The 5,355-nt window shown below is 49.3% G+C and overlaps 1 long non-coding RNA gene across 1 annotated transcript; it reads left to right on the top strand.

The window, feature by feature from the left end:
* Positions 1-532: 532 nt before the first annotated feature.
* Positions 533-2,454, top strand: LOC129459355 (uncharacterized). Its single transcript, XR_008649966.2, has 2 exons — positions 533-2,115; positions 2,209-2,454. It is a non-coding gene; the product is annotated as an uncharacterized lncRNA (long non-coding RNA).
* Positions 2,455-5,355: the final 2,901 nt, after the last annotated feature.

The raw sequence follows: 5,355 nt of genomic DNA, 5'->3' as shown, positions 1-5,355 counted from the left end.
GCCCAGCTAACTTTTATATTTTTTTTTGTAGAGACAGGGTTTTGCCACGTTGGCCGGGCTGGTCTTGAACTCCTGACCTCAAGGGATCTGCCCACCTCCGCCTCCCAAAGTGCTGGGATTACAGGTATGAGCCACTGTGCCCGGCCTGTCTTTGCTATTTGCCACCAGCTCTCTGTCCCCTCTGTGCACTCCTAATCTAGTATTGCTTCCTGAATCTCTGATATTTACACCGTTATCTCTGCCCCATCCATCTGAATTTGTTCTCTTTGCCTCACTCGCTGTTGCCTCCAACTTTGTCTCTGGCACCAGCTCCATTTTTGTCACTTGTCCCTGTATCACTTCTGTTATCTCTGCCATCTCTCTATCACTGCCCACTATATCTTTATAGCCTCTGAGTCTCTGCCTTCTCTGTCTCTGTGGCTGTCCCCTTCTCTGTGTCAGCCACATCCCCTTGTCTCTTTCTCCCCTATCACTGTCCCTTAGTCTCTGTCCCTTCTGTCACAGTACTCCCTGTTTCTATTACCATCCTCTTGGTCTCTCTCCCATCTTCCTCCTTTCTCTTCTTCCCTTCTCCTTCCACTTCTCCTTCCCCTTCTCCTTCCCCTTCCCCCCCTTTTTCTTCTCTCTCTCTCTCCCTTACTCTTTCTTTCGTTTTTTGTTTTTGTTGTTGTTTTGTATTTTTTTTTTTGACGCAGTCTCACCCTGTCGCCCAGGCTGGAGTGCACTGACACAATCTCGGTAAATTGCAACCTTTGCCTTCCGGATTCAAGCGATTCTCCTGCCTCAGCCTCTAGAGTAGCTGGAACTCTCCAGTAGCAGGGACTACAGGCGCCCGCCACCAGGCCCGCCTAATTTTTGTATTTTTAGTAGAGATGGGGTTTCACCGTGTTGGCCAGGATGGTCTTGAACTTCTGGCTTCAAGTGATCCTCCCGCCTTGACTTCCCAAAGTGTTGGGATTACAGTCGTGAGCCACCGAGCCTGGTCCTCTTTCCCGTCTTTCTTAGACCTCTTGACCTCTCTCCTGGCCCGTGGGGTCTTTGTCACTGTCCCGTCTCCAGTTTGCTCCCCCCGATTCACTGTCTTCTCTCTCCGGTCCTCTTCCCTTTGCCTCGGACTGTATCCTCTTCGTCGCTGTTGATCCCACTTCTGCACTGTCCTCGCTGCTGTCTTCTCCCAATCCTGTCGCCATCCCCATCCCCTGCCTCAGTCCCCTGTGCCGTCGGGCACTCCACCTATGACCGTGGAGTCTTTTTCTGTCCCCTGCGTCTCTGTCACATCCTCTCTCGTCGCTCCTGGTCGGAGGCCCTGCCTCCCTCGCCTCAGGGCCCTTCCCCGTCTCCTTCTCTTCCTGTCATCCCTGGCTCCTTCCCAGCGTCTTTCCTTCCTTCTCCGAATCGTCCTCTGCTCCTCTGGGTTTGCGTCTGCTGGGGGCTCTGCCCCTGGGAGCTGTTTCCTCCACTCAGTCTCTGGATGTTTTCTAGGGGGTCACATCCTCTTCTAGGCCTGTCCTGGGGCAGAGGGGCCACCCTGAGGTCCATCAGTCAGTCTGACCATCTCCTTAGAACCTCGAGCCTCTCGCCTCGCCTCGCCTCGCCTGACGCCCTTTCCCGCCCTTTATCTCCCTTCAGAATTAAAAAAAAAGACAGTCGGAAGCATCAGAGCATGCGTCCTAACCGTCAGTCTGGAACAGGTGCGCGCGGCCGGCCCGCGGGCTGGCGGGAGCTCACGCGAACTAACGCGCGAGCTCGCACGCTGCGGCGGCCGGCTGGCGACTAGTGACGTCGCGGAGGCTTGTCCCTGCCTTATTGGCTGCCTTCGACCAGCGCGCGCTTGCTGGACTAGACGGCCAGCCTTGCCAAGCGCCAGGGGGCGCTCAGCGCTAGAGCTCACTGACCCCCGGAGCCCTATAGAGAGACTCGTGTCATCCTGGCAACCCTGTCCTACCTAATTGGATACCTGCTCCAGTTCGTTGGATCCATTAATCTGATTGGATGCCTGGCGAGTCAAGGCTTGTATATAATTGGATGCCTGGAAATGTGGATCTTTCCTACGTTTCGCATTTCTCTCTCTTAGCTGGATTTCTTCCGCAAGCACTGGGGATGTGGAGATTGAAAGTAACTTGAGTCTCCGTGGGGGAGTGATGGGTGTTGGACACGGTACGGGAACCTGGCCCGAGTCAGCGGACCCAACTGGCTGCTCTCTCTCAGATACAGGTCCCTTTCCTCCCGCCAAGGGGCGCCATGGAACGCAGGGCCCTCTCTGTCCCTGGGGACTGGGTGACGTCAGGGGTAAGCCTCTCGTGATTGGGTACATCGCTCCCCAGAAGGTCAAATGGAAGAATTGAGAGCACTTTCCCACCAGCTTTGGTGGCTCCGTCTGGTTGTCCTGGTGCACAAGCTGGCGATGCTATGTGTTTGAAGCTAACCTGGGCAAAATTAAAAAAAAATTTTTTTTCATTGTTCCGTATATAACAACAAAACATAAAGGGAGGCCTGGACAGGAAGAAACTGAGTTTCCAATGTAAGTGTTTTTAAATTACTGCAGTATATCTTTTGAGACGGAGTCTTGCTCTGTTGCCTAGAGTGGAGTGCAGTCTTATGATCTCGTCTCACTGCAACCTCTGCCTCCTGGGTTGAAGAGTCTCCTCTCTCACCCTGAGGTTACAGGCGCACACTACGACACTTGGCTAATTTTTGTATTTTTAGCTTCTTTTTGAGATGGAGTCTTGCTCTGTCGCTGAGGTTCAAGGGCAGTGGCGCGATCTTGGCTGACTGCAACCTCTGCCTTCCGGGTTCAAGTGATTCATCTGCTCAGCCTCCCGAGTAGCTGGGACTACAGGCACGCACCACCACGCCTAGCTAATTCTTTGTATTTTTAGTAGAGAAAGGGTTTCACTGTGTTAGGATGGTCTCTATCTCCTGACCTTGTGATCTGCCCGCCTCGGCCTCCGAAAGTGGTGGGATTACAGGTTTAAGCCACCGCTACCCGGCCTTTTTTAAAATTAATTAATTAATTTATTTATTTATTTTATTTTGAGGCAGAGTCTTACTCTGTTGCCCAGGCTGGAGTGCAGTGGCGTGATTTTGGCTCACTGCAACCCCCGCCTCCTGGGTTCAAGCAACTCCTTTGCCTCAGTGACCCGAGTAGCTGGGATTACATGCGTGTGCCGCCATGTCTGGCTATTTTGTGTATTTTTTTTTTTTTTTTTTTTTTTTTTTGAGACGGAGTCTCGCTCTGTCACCCAGGCTGGAGTGCAGTGGCACAATCTCGGCTCACTGCAAGCTCCGCCTCCCGGGTTCACGCCATTCTCCTGCCTCAGCCTCTCCGAGTAGCTGGGACCACAGGCGCCCGCCACCACGCCCGGCTAATTTTTTGTATTTTTAGCAGAGACGGGGTTTCACCGTGGTCTCAATCTCCTGACCTCGTGATCCACCCGCCTCGGCCTCCCAAAGTGCTGGGATTACAAGCGTGAGCCACCGCGCCCGGCCTGTGTATTTTTAATAGAGACGAGGTTTCCCCATTTTGGCCAGGCTGGTCTTCAACTCCTGACCTCAGGTGATCCGCCCACCTCCGCTTTCCAAACTGCTGGGCTTACAGGCGTGAACCACTGCGCCAGCCTCTTTATCCCTTCTATACTGCATACCCCAAGTTGCAAACTGTTATTAGAGTGAATACCCAGGGGAAACTTGGATCCTTATAATAGACACCTGATATTTTTGCCTGAGTGACATCTGTTATCTCTGATTTTCTTCTTCATTAATAATTTTTTTGGAGCAGTCTTAGGTTTACAGGAAAAAATCAAATGAAAAGTACGGACAATTTCTATATCCTCCTTCATCCCTTCATTGCCCCTCATCTCCCCTGTTAACATCTTGTGTTACTGTGCTCCGTTTGTTACAATTAATAAGCCAATATTGATACATTATTATTAGCTGAAATCTGTAGTTTACATTAAGGTCCACTCCTTGTGTGATACCTTGTACATTCTATTTTTTTTTAATAAAGCTTTTTTTTGTTTTTGTTTTTCTTTTTTTTTTTGAGACGGAGTCTTGCTCTGTCGCCCAGGCTGGAGTGCAGTGGCGTGATCTCGGCTCACTGCAAGCTCCACCTCCCGGGTTAACACCATTCTCCTGCCTCAGCCTCCTGAGTAGCTGGGACTACAGGCGCCTGCAATCACGCCCGGCTAATTTTTTGTATTTTTAGTAGAGATGGGGTTTCACCATGTTAGCCAGGATGGTCTCCATCTCCTGACCTCATGATCTGCCCGCCTCAGCCTCCCAAAGTGCTGGCATTACAGGCATGAGCCACTGCGCCTGGCCTTTTTTTTTTTTTTTTTTTTTTTCAGTTTTAAAATCACAGCAAAATTGAGAGGAAAGTCCCTAGTTTACATTAAGTTTCTCTCTTAGTGTTTTATTGTCTATGGGTTTGAACAAATTTATAATGACATGTGTCCACCATTATAGTATTATGCAGAGTAGTTTCACTGTCCTAAAACTTGTCTGCGCCCTGCTGATTCATCCTTCCGTCCTCCCAAACCCCTAAAAACCAGTGATTTTGTTTAACTCTCTATAGTGTTTCCTTTTCCAGAATGTCGTATAGTTGGAACCATACCATATGTAGCCATTTCATATTGGCTTGTTTCACTTAACAATATGCATTTTAGGTTCCTCCATATCTTTTCATGGCTTATTATAACTGAATAATATTCCATTGTATGGATGTACTGCAGTTTGTTCATCTACTGAAGGACATCTTGGTTGCTTCCAAGTTTTGGCAATTATGTACAGAGCTGCTATGAATATTTGTCTTCAGGTTTTTGTGTGGATGTAAGTTTTGAGCTCATTTGGGTAAATACCAAGGAACATGAGTGCTACAATGTACAGTAAGAGTGTTTAGTTTTGTAAGGAAGTGCCAAATTGTCTTCTAAAGTGGCTGCACCATTTTGCATTACTGCCAGAGATGAATAAGAGTTCCTGATGTTCCTCATCCTCATCAGCACTTGGTGTTATTCGTGTTTTGGATTTTCACCATTCTAATAGGTGGTTGTCGTATCTCATTGTTGCTTTAATTTGCAATTTCCTAACGACATTTGATGTTGAGCCCCTTTTTTTTTTGGAGATGGAGTCTTGCTCTGTCGCCGAGGCTGAAGTGCAATGGCATGATCTCGGCTCACCACAACTTCTGCCTCCTGGGTTCAAGTGATTCTCCTGTCTCAGCCTCCCGAGTAGCTGGGATTACAGGCATGTGCCACCACGCCTGGCTAATTTTGTATTTTTAGTAGACACGGGGTTTCTCCATGTTGATCAGGCTGGTCTCGAATGCCTGACCTCAGGTGATCTGCCCACCTTGGCCTC

This window comes from Symphalangus syndactylus, chromosome 13, assembly GCF_028878055.3.
Source record: "Symphalangus syndactylus isolate Jambi chromosome 13, NHGRI_mSymSyn1-v2.1_pri, whole genome shotgun sequence".
Taxonomy (NCBI): Eukaryota; Metazoa; Chordata; class Mammalia; order Primates; family Hylobatidae; genus Symphalangus; species Symphalangus syndactylus.
Note: the sequence above shows the minus strand (reverse complement) of the source record. Positions and strands in the feature narration are given on the sequence as shown.